The sequence below is a fragment of the Triturus cristatus genome, chromosome 9 (assembly GCF_964204655.1).
Source record: "Triturus cristatus chromosome 9, aTriCri1.1, whole genome shotgun sequence".
Lineage (NCBI taxonomy): Eukaryota > Metazoa > Chordata > Amphibia > Caudata > Salamandridae > Triturus > Triturus cristatus.
In genome coordinates, this window is record NC_140592.1 from 560,205,579 (window position 1) to 560,220,806 (window position 15,228).

The 15,228-nt window shown below is 44.2% G+C and overlaps 1 protein-coding gene across 1 annotated transcript in view; it reads left to right on the forward strand.

The window, feature by feature from the left end:
* The window catches only part of VASP (vasodilator stimulated phosphoprotein), a 1,088,669-nt gene that overhangs the window by 889,864 nt on the left and 183,577 nt on the right, over positions 1-15,228 (forward strand). The window lies entirely within an intron of this gene.

Below are 15,228 nucleotides of genomic sequence, written 5' to 3' on the forward strand. Positions count from 1 at the left end.
GTCCTAGTTGCTCCCACGTGGGCACGCCAACCGTGGTACACCACCTTCCTCGAACTTTCCGTGGTGCCGCATCAAAGGCTGCGGATCAAACCCGCGCATTTGACGCAGAACCATGGAGAGATTCAGCACCCAGATCCGCAACAGCTGAACCTGGCGATCTGGCTCCTGAAGTCCTAGAGTTTGGCTATCTCAACCTGCCACCTGACTGTATGGACATCATCAAGGAGGCCAGGAGACCCACTACAAGGGCTTGCTATGCAGCCAAATGGAAAAGGTTCGTCATTTATTGCGGTAATAATGACATTAACCCGCTGGACGCATCCATCCAAAACATCATCTGTTACCTCTTACACCTATACCGATGCAATCTGGCGTACACCTCTATACGTGTCCATTTGACCGCAATATCAGCCTATCTGCAGACCAGGCAGCACCTCTCACTATTCAGAGTGCCTGCCATCAAAGCATTCTTGGAAGGACTCAAACGAGTCATTCCACCAAGCCACCCACCGGCTCCAATGTGGAACCTCAACTTGGTCCTCACACGCCTGATGGGTCCACCCTTTGAACCTCTACACTCATGCGAGATTCAATTCCTTACCTGGAAAGTAGCCTTCCTGGTAGCGATCACTTCCTTAAGAAGAGTTAGTGAACTCCAGGCACTAACAGTTCAAGAGCCATTTATACAGGTTCACGCCAACAGGGTCGTACTACGTACCAACCCCAAATTCATGCCCAAAGTAATATCGCAGTTCCACATGAATCAAACTATTGAACTGCCCGTTTTCTTCCAAAACCCACAAACGGTCGCAGAAAGGGCACTACATACACTAGATGTACGGAGGGCCCTCATGTACTACATCGACAGGACTAATCCCTTCAGGAAAACAAAACACTGTTCGTTGCCTTTGCCCCACACCACAAAGGTAACGCCATCTCCAAAGCAGGGATAGCCAGATGGATAGTTAAGTGTATTCAAATCTGTTATCAAAAGGCAAAACGCACATTAACTATTCCACCACGAGCCCACTCAACACGCAAGTTGGGGGCTTCCATGGCTTTTCTAGGAAATATTCCCCTGCATGATATATGCAGAGCAGCCACATGGTCCACTACACACACATTTACAAAACACTATTGTGTAGACGTGCAGTCAAAACAGCAGGCAGCTGTAGGACAGGCTGTTCTCAAAACACTTTTTCAGACCGCTGCAGCTGGCACTGGTAGCCGCCGCTAATAGAGGGCACTGCTATGTATTCTATGCACAGATATGAATTCAGCAGCCCACATGCCTCGAACTGAATATGCTACTTACCAGTATGCATCTGTTCTTGGCATGTAGGGCTGCTGACATTCATATCGCCCTCCCTCCTCCCCGGCGCCTGTAGCAGCTGCAGCTCTCAGAATTTCTGTATAGCATGGTCATCACTTTCTGTATCTACTCCATCACTGCCACAATGGCGAAAAACAATCTGAGGATGGAGAGGATGCCCATGCGCACTGTAGTCCAGGGGAGGAGTCACCTATCCAAGGATACTTCGAAGACTCTTCCAGGACAACAACGTGCAAACATCCGGACCCAACACTAGGCGGCGATCTATGCACAGATATGAATGTCAGCAGCCCTACATGCCAAGAACAGATGCATACTGGTAAGTAGCATATTCAATAGCAAACGTTCGGTACCATACTGATGTTTTATCTTCATTACCCAATTGAGATCTACGCTGTATTTTCTTGGTGTTAAAGAATAAAAAGATTTAAACCAAAAATCTCACTTCAGCTATCTGAACAGTAATGGCTCCAGCTTAAGATTCACTCTTTCAGCTGCCGGTCTACAGGTAATGAAAGCAAAGGTCATCCCTGGACTAATTTACGGGAGCGAGATTACCCAGGGCAGTGAGCCTACCATGGTAGAAAAACTCATCATCAGAATGTATAAAGGGGTTCTCCGCCTCTCAAAGAGAGCATCTCAAGCGCAAGTAAGACTTGAATTCAGCATTACAAAACAGCGCTAGGCTAGAGACAGCACATTTTTAGATTTCTGCCACAGGCTTAGGCCTGCATAGCAAGACTCCATGCATGGCTTAATCTGGTGCGTGCTGGAGGTCACAACAATTTTCACTCACCGAGGCCGGGGGCAAGCATCTCTCCAATCAGGTCTTCAAAAAACAGCACACACAGTAAAAAAAAACTCTCCAAACTGGAAAATATGGCGGCACTGAGCAAGCGCTCCCAATCATGGTCAGTAATCAGCTCCTATTCTTCTGGTAAGCAGCATAATTACATTTCCTGCACATATGCCCTGTGGATTAAGGCTAGATTAGTGGCACTAAGATTGGCTGAATGGAACTTGCGAACTCACCTTCCAACATGGTGTCGCGCAGATCCCAACAATATAGGATGCCATCTTTGCAGCCAGGGAAAGGAAACCTTAATTCAGATCCTATTCACTTGCTTTTCATGCTGCAGCAAAGGATAATCCTTCTCCACACAGACTTCATTCACTTAGGAGTTCTCACCTGCCGACAGGCAGTATTAGTCAGTCTGAACCCTGCAAACCCCCTTTTAAACATTAAAACTGTTAAGTTTCTGTGGACAGCTGCAGCCAAACTTGACAATGCTAATCCCAACAGTGAGGCCAACAATCTGATATCCGATACTGCAGTCTAAGCACCCTTTCTATTTCAGTGAGCTCAGTACTTCTGCAGGGGCTGAAACCCATTTGAATGAAAATCAGGATGCTGTGAGGCTCTACTTAATCCTGGAATTGGATGAAACTACTTTTTCAGAGTTTTGCTCCAAAATTTGAGCTGGGAAAAGGTTTGAAAAGGGCTATTGTCTTCTGCGTTTGAAGAAGATTTTTTTTTTTTTAAAGTAGTGCTACTATAACCTTTTTCCATGAAGATGGTATTAGGTTTTTATTGAAGGAGTACTTGAAGATTGTGGTATAAGTGTGTAGAGTGAGAGAGATGAAAGCTTTCATCCATTTTAAGGCAAGCAGTTGTGTAAGTTATGTAATTGAGGAGTTGACCTAACAGCAAGGGCGGTCAATCTCACACCTGAGGAACTGGATTCGAGTCTTGGCAAGGACGAGCAATATCCTTTGATTCTGGGCAAATCACTTAATCTCCCTGTGCCTAACAAAGATGAATGTGTCCTCATGTAACACAACTGATCATCGTGTAAAGCGCTCTTATACCCAAAACCTTCGGTTCAAGTTTGCACTATATAAAACTCTGTCAAAATAATTAAAAAAAAAAAAAAATTAGGGAACCCTATGCATCCATCAAGGGATTATGTTGGATTGAATAGGATAATGGAGGGATAAGAGGTAAGAATCTAAAAGGTATTATTTGTGAGATCATAGTAGTAAGACACCTGACGAGGCATCAAAGCACTTTTCGGCGAGTAGCACGCTGCTCTGGAACCCAAAGAGGATTAGTGGTGAGTTACTCTAGGAGAAATATGTGTTAATTTGAGTGGTGGACATGTAAGTCTGTTAGTTGGAGTGAATAGGATAATGGAGGGAAAGAAGAGGGTAGAGTCTAGAAAGTGTTATTTGGGAGATCTTAGTAGTAGGATGAGGTTTAGGTTGAGTAAAAGGAGAGATGGCAGAGGGACAACCATAGTAGTAAAATGAGGTTTGGGATATATGAGGGATGAATTTAGAAAGGGTTGCTTGGGAGATCATAGTAGAAAAAGTTTTCAGGTGAGCCAAGGAGGGATTGGGGGGGGGGGGGTAGAAAGGTTTATTTTGGAGAACATAGTAGTTAAATTGGGTTTGGAATGAGTCAGGGAGTTGAGTTAGAGGATATATTGAGAGAGGTATAGGGTGAGAGAGTAGTGCATTGGAGAGAATCAAGGTTTTTTTCTCTTCTTGGGTAAGAGTAAAGTATAAATGTATAGATACATAACTACATAGAAACGGTATACATGTCCAAACAGTTTTTTCTTCTTTTACATTAGGAGTTAAGTAAAACATATATAGATCCACAACTATATAGAAAGGGTGTACATGCATAGGAAGATAATATTTGAGATTTAAAGTTGTATTGTACAGACTCAAGACTTTCAAGTGTAGCTGTACTTGAAGCGAATGTATCTATTTATTTAATTATTTTTCAAAAGTTATCCTTTACACAAATATTTCAATAGTGAAGCACTTGTCGATAAAATAGTTATGATAATATTTACATATTGTAATAGATTAGTAAAAACAGGGACCCAATAATAATTTATATGAAAACAATGCAGTGACTTCTAACATGTTAAGCATAGAATAATATATATACATTTCCTATAGGTATCGTGCAATGTCAGACTTTCAAGTGTTACTTTACCTGAAGCTAATATACATGTCTTAATTCTGTTTGTGTCTATATATATATATATATATATATATATATCAAACCACGCCTATTCCCACAAGGAAAACAGGCAGGGCACACTCCAGATCTTGGAAGGTTATTTAATGGTGACAAAATGCGCGGTGCTGGCAGTCCATTGGCCATCGTCAGTGCCGGTTCCACGGGCTCCACGCTGCTACAGGGGGTCAGACAGGGTACAGCTGATGGAAGTCCCGTCCCTGCTTAAATGTTGTTACGCCCCTCCTCCTAATAAAGGTACACCAACTTCACGCTCTCACTCCCACGAGCAGGTGCATGCTGGTAATTGTAGTCCGGGTGGGCGACTGTACAGTGACAGAAACGCTCCAAACATCTAGTGATATCCCCAATTGTTGGACACGGGCGACACACAAGCTCAAGTGCCCGGGGGAATGGATCAAAACGTCCTTCGTTGATTCCTTAATCAGGCAAGCAATGTTGCCTCCTCTCTCCCCATTGCAGTAAATACAACCTTCGTGGCGATATGCCTGCGTGGGGGGGCTCCGTGTTTTGCCTTACAATGCAAATCCCCACACTGTTGGTCTGACACGGTGCTCCAGACCGAGAGGGTGTGCCGTGAGTCGGCGACCAACCTTGCCGACAATACATCAAACCACGCCTACTCCCACAAGGAAAACGGGCACGGCACACTCCGGATCTTGGAAGGTTATTTAATGGTGACAAAATGCGCGGTGCTGGCAGTCGAAGAAACGCAGTGGCATACGCGTTTCAGCCTTCATTGGCCTTAGCCAGTGCCGGTTCCACGGGCTCCACGCTGCTACAGGGGGTCAGACAGGGTACTGCTGATGGAAGTCCCGTCCCTGCTTAAATGTTGTTACGCCCCTCCTCCTTATAAAGGTACACCAACTTCACGCTCTCACTCCCACGAGCCGGTGCATGCTGGTAATTGTAGTCCGGGTGGGCGACTGTACAGTGACAGAAACGCTCCAAACATCTAGTGATAGCCCCAATTGTTGGACACGGGCCACACACCAGCTCCAGTGCCCGGGGGAATGGATCAAAAAGTCCTTCGTGGCGATATGCCTGCGTGGGGGGGCTCCGTGTTTTGCCTTACAATGCAAATCCCCACACTGTTGGTCTGACACATTGCTCCAGACCGAGAGGGTGTGCCGTGAGTTGGCGACCAACCTTGCCAGTCCATGAAACGCAGTGGCATACGCGTTTCAGCCTTCATATATATATATAGGTTTTTTGTATTCTATCTCATCCTCAATACTTAAACAGTGAAGGACTTGCAGATAAATAGTTATGATTTAATGTTCACATATTGTGATAGCTGAATAAAGCAGGGACCTACTATAGGCATCTAATCAAAGAATATATTTATATATATTTTTAACTATGAGTAAAATATACATTTCTTAACTAGATCTAAAGAATATATATTTTAAAAACTATAGTTATACATTTTGTATAAAGAAACACACATACCTAGATACATACATACAAATAATCAAGTTATAAATATTTTAAAAACGCAGGGATATGCTGTACATTACGTTTGAGTAAGGTGGTTATGTACATAAGATCCAACTCTTGAGTAGTCTTCAGAAAGTAAGATATTTGTACGTGGATCCTTATGCTTGGGGGTAATGAATACAATAGTGTGGCTGTTATATGGCCATTAGAGTCATTGTCGACATTGCTAAGTTAGCATGAACTCTGCTGCCATTATGCTGCTTTTGCACACGTTACTACGTGACTTTATTTTTAAAGACTGTCTGTGCCTTTCACTTGAGAACTGTCTGCATTGTCTGCCTGTTCCTGGAGTTTAGTCTGGACACCATGTGCAAGGTCGATAAACAATGCCCCTTGTTGTTCTGTTCTGGTCAGTCCCTAGCACCTAGGCAAAACATGCTAACACAACTGCGCTGCTGGAAACTCATGCTTTGATATTACGGGGGATACATGTTGTTCAAAAAACACACTTGGAGAGGGACCTTTCCAGGGAGAAGAGCTATGCAGTTCCCATGATTTAGAAAAACCACCTGAGCACTAAGGTATGGGGTCTGCTGACAAAGCCCAGAGATCTTCTTTTTTTTTTTTTTTTTTTTTTTTTTTTTTTGAAACCGTTTATTGCAATCTCAAATATATACAGGTATGGGCCTACAACCTTCCGGCCGGCCGCTAAAGTGACAGAAGCAAATGACATACATACAATGAGGCACTTGGCTTTGCAGAGACGATAAAGCAGGAGGTATCAACAACGTGGGCCACATGACTCTGAGCCCACAATACGGTTTCGTTTTATACAACACAACAACATAAAACCACACCCGCAAGGCAACCCGCGATCGAGAATGACGACACGTGCTCCTCAAGTGGGGGACCCCAACCATCCAAAGAAATCCAGAGAGGGGAAGGGAAACAGATCCGGGACTGGGAGAACAATGTGCCCGGGGCTGAGGGAGGGGGTCAACTAGGGGGATGGAGCTGGTGAAGCGGGAGGCAACAACGGCGGCTCGCAAATACCCCCGCGGTAGGCGTTCCAGGGGCCCCATATCTTCACCCATGCCCCAGGCTTACCCCGCGCCACATACACCACCTTTTCTCGGAACATGCACCAATCCATGTGTTCTTTCCAGGCCGACACCGCCGGGGGCCTCTGGGATCCCCACAGTTGAGCAATGTCACGTTTAGCTATCATATATCCCAGAGTCACCCATCGCGTCTGCGGAACCGAGTAATCGGTCGGTTCCCACACATTCAGCAAGCATCTCCTCGCTTCAGGCAACAGCGCGACATGCGTAACCGCTCGCAGGACCTCATGCACACCACGCCAGAATCGCTCCACCCTCGGACATTCCCACAGAATGTGCAAAAAAGTCGCCAAAGCACCACACCCACGCTTACACAATCCATCCTCGGCATAGCCCATACGCAGAAGCCTTGGCCCCGTCATATACACCCGGTGGAGTATCTTAAGCTGGACGAAGCGAAGGCGAGCCGGGATGGCCACCTCCTTCGGAGAGGCCACCGCGGAAATCCAGTCCTCGTCGTCCAACTCCAGCCCATCGGCAACCCAAGCCTCGCGGAGGCCAGTCAGTAAGCCCGAGCGGTCATTTATCAATTTCTTGTAAATGAGGGAGATCGTGCTGTCCGGAACGTGGCCATCAAGCACTCTATCCTCCAGGGGGGAGGACTCCGGGATGGAGGCCACGTCTGGGAAGACGGAACCCAGTGCGTGACGGACCTGCAGGTAACGAAAGTATTCACTGCCCTGCAGCTGAAACTCCGCCTGCAGCGTCTCGAATGTTTTGAATCCTCCCCTCGTCCAGAGATCTCCCACTGTACTGATGCCTATCATGTCCCACCTCTCGAAGCCCTTCGAGGTCCACAAAGAGCCCAGCCTCTCCGACGCATACAACGGTGACGCCCGGGTCAAACGGTCCTTCCATCCCATAGCTGCATTAGCCGCGTGCCATACTCGCACCATGACACGCGTGGGTCCCGTCAAGCGGGAATCGGGCACGCTAGTGTAGAGCGCTCGATTGTAGTCGCCACCGGGCAGGAGCATTTTGTCCATTTCAAATGCCGGGTTTAGGGCGGGCCCATAGAAGCCGTGATTAATTGCAGCTAACTGGGAGGCCCAGTAATACCGCTTAATATCCGGGAGGGCAATCCCTCCGTCGTACCACGGGAGCGTCAATTTTGCCAGGGCTATACGCGGCCTCCCGTCCCAAAACAGACGGCGCTGTAAGCTTTCCACCTCACGGAAGTAGCGCGCCGGGACCAAGTCCATAGTGTTCTGGAGAGCGTACAGAAAGCGCGGCAATGACATCATCTTGAACAATGCCGCCCGGCCGAGCGGCGAAAGCGGCAAGCGCCGCCAGCGCGCGACGTCCTCCTTCAAGCGCTGGAGGGGAGGAAGCAAATTTTGCTCGTAGCGGGCCACCGGGTCCAGCGTAATATAGACCCCCAGGTATCGAAATCCCTGCGAGGCAATCTGGATCGGACAGCCCCGAGGGAGGACAGGAGCCTCCCCGGAAAGTACATAGACACAGGATTTAGCCCAGTTGATGACAAGGCCTGAATTACGGCCAAAGGAGCGCAGAACATCAACCAGGACAATCAGTGATTTGCGCGGGGAGGCTAAGTACAAAAGGATATCGTCAGCGTAGAGGGACACGCGGTCCTCATACTCGGGGGTCCAACGGAGACCACGGATAGAAGGGTGCCACCGCAGCCACTCCGCCAGGGGTTCCAAGGCCAGTGCAAAAAGGAGCGGCGACAGGGGACAACCCTGTCGCGTGCCCCGTCCCAGCACGAATGGGGCCGAGACTCGACCACAGAGATCTTCTTTTATATAATAAAACTTCTTTTAGCCAAGGGGAGGGTGGTTAGGCCTTATAGTCCTTTATCCACTGTCTGTATACAATGACATCACCCTTTATAATCCACACTTTCTACTGCCACTTATACGCACAAACATCCTGTTCTAAAATCACACCGAAAACTACTTACAAAGCACATGACTGCACCCGTTGGCATATAAAGGCTCAAAATTATCCTGTTTCCAAGGAGAACATTTTAGCTGCTATTAAACACCTCAAACTAAATAAAGCACAAGGACCAGATGGTTACATATACCAATTCTATAAAGTGCTTGCAAGGGTTGCTGCGTGTACTTTTCAATTCTTTTAAAGGATCAAGGTGTCAGTTTTGATTTTGAAACCAGGAAAAGCTCAGGAAAGCCTACATCATGCATGCCAGTATCCTTTTAAAATATTGATAAGGAATTCGCAGCTATCTTCGCAGAACACCTAAAGTGCAGTATACCCAAACTCTTCCACCTGAATCAGGCAGGCTTTGTAAGAGGGAGGCAAAATGGTGGGAACACAAAAAAGCTGTACATTTAATTTATATGGTACAAACAGGATAAGCAGGTAGTATTGCTGTCCCTCGATGACCAAAAGGAATTTGACTGAGTGGGCAGGCCGTACTTATGAGCGACATTCGGACAGATGGGCATTGGGGAAGACATGAAAAAAAAGATACTGGTGGGTTACTTTGAACCACAAGCAAAATTAAAAAAAATAGCCTGTATTTCTGTTGGTAGGGGCACTAGGTAGGGGTACCCACAGTCTCCACTGCTATATTCTCTATGCATGGTACCTCTAGCACAGAAGATAAGATAACCAAAACATTATAGAAAGCTATGAAATTGAGAGAGACGTCTATAAAATTACACTTTTGCAGATGATGTGCTGCTAACAATGACAACCTGTATAGCTTAAGCAGGTAAGTAATGGTCGAGCAGGAGAGGTATTGGGATGTGAAGGGATTTAAAGTTAATATGGCAAAATCAGAAGAACTCTTGGGACTGAAATGGAGAAGCTTGTACAAGAGCTATATACAGGATGAGATATTTGGAAGTTGGGATCAATCCACATACAAAATCAACAATGCACTGCAATTTCTAGGCCCTCCATAGAGCTACAAGGGTGCTGCTTCACTCCTGGAGACTGCATAACCTATCATAGATGAGTCGTATAGCAGGCATCAAAATGTCTCTTCTTCCCAAAATATTGTGTATATTTCAAGCATTGCCTCAGAATACATATGGGCAGGCAAGAAACCATGACTGCACCCTAAACAGGTCTTGGTGTACCCAATACAAAAACATGCTATCAGACGTCTCAACTGCATGAGCTGCAGGGAGAATTGGAGAAAGGGTGCTGCCCACTGACCTCAACACAGGAAACAGATACTGATCCCTACGGGAGATATCAATGATTCAAAATCCCAGATACAGAGATATGTTTATCTGTCACTAGTAGTATCTACAGTAAAAAGGGCATGGCATATGTTAACATAAAATGGAAAGCTAACAACATACCTGTCACTGTTTATGCCTTTGAGGGGTAACATAGATTTAATTTTGGGTCTTCAATAGGAGGCATTCCACACATGGATTGAAATGGGGGTTTAATACTGGGGGTTATGTTTCAAGGGGATCAGAACGAGAGTTTTGAACACATGAGGCAAGAAAATGGGTTGCTGGGGGGGATCAATTAGCACAAGGGAGACACTGGGCCCTTTATCCCTCAATTATTCAAGGAGCTACCCAATATTCAACTATCATGGAAAAGTACCTCAAGTCACGCCATGACAGAAAACATGCAATGGATGTTCTATACCACATTCCCCAGCAGCTCAAGAAGCGAAGTAAGGCAACCTATAGAAAGGCATGAACGAAGGGGTTGGGTTTTAACCTGGTTGACCAACGGGAAGAGATATTTATTAGAAATACAAATCATGTGAGCCATGCTAAAAAAATCTCAAAAAGGCACTCTACAATGTACTCTATAGATGCCATCTGACCCGAAGAGGCCATGTGCGCTATACCCATACAGGCCAGACAAATGCTGGAGGAATTGTGGGGGGACTGCAAACATTTCTCATATATTGCTGGGATGCCCTTGATTAAAGGAGTTTTGGAAGAACATCTTGGGGGCAATTAAAGAAACTACAGGAAGTGAGATAGATAACTGCCCACAAGTAGTCATGTGGGACATCTGCAGGGTTATTTCCTCTACAGGCGAAGACGAGCAGGCTTATCGCCATTTTGCTAGTAGAGCAAGACTGAAGATTCTGGCATAGTGGGGGAAGCATGGGGCTTCCACACTGGAAACATGGTGGGTGGGGATTTGGATGTTAGTAGGAATGGAGTTGCTGTTGAGTGCTTTAGATAATACAGAGAAGGTGTTCACAAAAATATGGGGGCTGTTTGTATAGTACCTAGTGATGGCAACAGAGCACTTTGATGCCCAAAACAATTGAGGTTGCTCTGGACAGTTGAGGTACCTTAAAGACTGACAAACCTCTTTATGAGAATGCATGCACATGTATACAAGACGCTAAACATTCAAACCATGCAATCTACACTGAAGCTGGAACAATGAAGGTCTAGCATGGAAAGGAGGTGGGAAGTACGGAGGGTAAGGGAGATATGTTTGTGTGGATTGTTCTTTCAAATGTTTCAAATATCTTTTACTGTATATTGAAGCATATCTGTCTTTGGTCAGATGGTATGATTTGCAGTACAGCAATGGAAACAAAATCAATAAATATATGAAAAATTAATATGATATTGCAAGTCACCTCAAAGTTGCATTACCTTATAAAGAAACTCTGCCTTCGGCCTCATTCATATGGTCGCAGAACTGCACGGTGACTTACAACATTCTTTTAATGTACTACGGGGGTACTTTATCCCATATATATTAAGGTAAAATTACTTATGTACACATGAGGGGCAGTGTCAGGAACTATTTGACGAACCTTTCAATCAACAGAATACGGTATTTTAAATTGTTGATGGTGGCAGAGATAAATTTGTTTTTGAGGTTCTTGTAGCTGAGGGATATATTGAACATTCCCATGGACCTCCGCCTTCCATCTACAGTGAGACAGTATTATCAACATTATCTTTAGAAGGAGACATCTTGTATATCTGAAAGTGATGCAATATGTCAGACATCGCAGTCAGATCGCCTCTTCCAACACCTGAAACCGCTTTATATGATTTACAAATGGAAGCCACACCCTTTCAAATGTATACATCCTGTCATATATTTGGCTGATAGCAGCTTTTCTATTACATAAATAGACCCCAACACATGTTGATCGATGGGGCGGTTGGTAATTTCCACCTCAGGGCAATAGCCAGTCTGGCAGCTAAAACAGCTGTGGTATTAGATTCTTCATTGGAGTGGTCAAAGAGTTAATATTTTTTCATGGGTCTCCCAATGACACATCAGTGGCTGGGAAATTCCCATTATGGACCTGATGTGTGATAACATTTTGGACCAGTACACATTTGGGTCGCTTGAATGTAAGCATTTCTGTCTGGGAATCCCAAGCCCCCCTCTGCTATAGCGTGGATTTCAGAACTCAAGGTGCTCAAACCTTCCACACAAAATCTAGAGTTTTCTTCTGTATTTGAATTGTGATAGTTATGGGAAATTTGAGAGTCAATATCTGGATCACCTATAGCAGACGATGCAAAGCAATTAACATTTCAAACTCTTTATCCTTCCCACCTTCCCCATCGATATATGTCTTTATAGAAAGTTTGCAGGAGAGGAGAACTATTACATTCATGTATATCCCTTGTTGTGAATGGTAAATGTATTCCCCAACACTTACTGGGGTTCCCTGTTAGGCAAAACCAGTTTGTGTTAGCAATTTTGAGGCCATTTCCTGCAGGTCTACAATGTCTGAGCCACAGGATTTAAAGTAATATATTTTGAACACAGTGACTTGAGTGGATTGGTCAAGCTCATTTTGTGTCGGTCTTAAGTAGGTTTCTGGGTTGGTTATAAAGCAGACGACGTCATCACCAAACAACACCAGTTTGTTCTATGTCACCCACTTTAATGGCCTTAATATTTGGGTTGGGTAAGATTTGTTGAACTTAGGGTTTTATTGAGTGTGCAAACATCAGGGGCAAGAAAGGGCACTACTGACTCACCCTAACACTCCTTAATATTAGGATATTAGTTTAGTGTTCTCCATTTATTTTTATTCTGATAGAGGGGCTATTATGAGGAGATTGGAAAATAATTTCATCATTAGGCCCAATTGTTTCTTGTTGAACACTTTCATTAAATAAGACCAGTTGACCCTGTCGAAGGCCTTCTCCGCGTCCAACGAGAGAAGGACCATTGACTGCTTGTTCCATTTGGCCACCTCCATCATGGCAAATGCCAATCTTGTATTCTATACATCCTGAAAGTTTTTGATGAAGCCAGATATGACTTTAGGCCTCAAAGCGTGGAGTCTTGCTACTAAGGTAGTGGCAAACAATTTAAGATCACAATTCAAGAGTGCAGTGGTTTGATAAGAACCACAAGACAGCAGGTCTTTATCTGGTTTGAGCAACAGAAAGATGTGAAATAAACATAGTTTCTGTCACTGTTCCAGGTGTCACAACTTAGTTAAACACATTCGTGAGCGGTTCTGCCAGGACATTCATGTAAACTTTATAAAATAAATCTGTCATGCCCAGGAGCTTTTTGACCAGACATTTTTATGGCCTCTCTAATGTCTACTGAAAATTCCTCCTAATGCTGCGAATCCAGTTTTGAAGTCGGGGATTATAACTATTGAGGTAATCATCTTGTTGGGTTGGATCTATTGGCTGACATCAAAAGAAGAAAGAATAAAAAAATACCATGAGAATCTCTGGGTGGTTGTGCTAATTGTCCCACTCATCATTTATCTCCCTTATGTGGCTCCCTGATTTAACCTGTCTCATTTTCTATGCTAAAATTCTCTCTGCGTTCTCATTTTTCATATGTTTGACGTATTCCATTGTCATTTTCTACAAAAAATCTTTCTATCACTTCCATAATGCTTTTTTTTAATGAGGGATCGCCCAAGGCTATTTCAGTTTTTAACGTCTTTATTTCGAATACTCTTCATAAAAGACAAAATATTTACATACATATAAATAATAACAATATTACATAATCAATGACATTATATGAAAATTAAGCGTAAAGAACAATAAAACAAAAAGAATTAAAAATTGATAAAAACCTCAATTAAATTAAATATGTGCATAAAGACGACAAAAGAAGATTATTATTGAACAAATGCATATAAAAAGACACAACATCAATACTGGTCGGAGACACAATCTAGTAAAGTAACGTACTATATGGGTTTTTCATGACGGTATGTTACAAACTATCTTAGACCTTAATAACCAAGCCCATCCAAGGAATTTGGCCAATCCAATGGAAAGACATTCAGAGGTGTTAGTTCTTAGAATGAGCAAGGCTTCACTGCTCGACCGGGTCTTTAATCTATAGCATATAGGCTTTAGCCACTTGTGGCGTGGGTCACGGTAAGCATTACAAACAAACAAGAAATGACCTATTGTTTCTTTATGGTCAGTACAACATGGACAAAGTGAAGTCGCCGGCTTCTGCCAACCACTGGTGAAGGCCCGTAATGGCAATGTACCTAGACGGAACTGAAAGTAAAGTTTCCTATCTAAGGTTTTGACAATTACATCCCAAAAGCACTCGGTATGAGGGACTATTTTATGTAGCAGAAACAGACCGGTCAGGTTCGGTTTCTCTGAAAGAGCAACGTGTTCATCTTTAACCATAGACCAGAAGAGAGATTTAAAATCTTTCTTAGAGGGAAAGATGTGAGAGCCCGGCTCAAACCACAACTGGGGGAGGCCCATTCCGATAAGAGTGTTTCTAATTGACTTAAACCATGGAATTTCACCTGCCCCCTGTTGTGATCTAACATCCTGAAGCTCTTGGGCAAACATGGCAAGTTCCGGTGTGGACCATATTCGTCTCCATAACGCCACCATCCTGTACTGGGCTTGATGTTTAATTGAATGGAACCCCATATCCATCAATAGTGGTAGAGCGGGTGTTGATGGAGGAAGACTGACTAGGTTTCGGAAAAATTTGTTCTGTATCCTATCAAGGACAGCCAGGTCCACACAACCCCATATATCAGCCCCGTATAATATGGCAGAGCTGATTTTTGCACTATATATTTTAAGAGCGGGCAATACCCTTTTGGTCAGAGAACTCCGCTGCTCCTTCAACAGACAACCGGACAGACGCGTAAATTTCAAGCTAAGCGCCGCTATTTGCTCTTTCCAGCGTAATCTATAGTCCATTGTCACACCAAGATAGGTCATAACTTCAACCTGTTCCAGACTAGACCCGTTCATCGTAACATTGCCCCTCTGTGGTTTTTTCTTTGTAAAGACCATAAATTTGGTTTTGTTGATGTTAATTTCTAAATCATTCTCATTGCAGAAATCCACAAATTTGTCTAT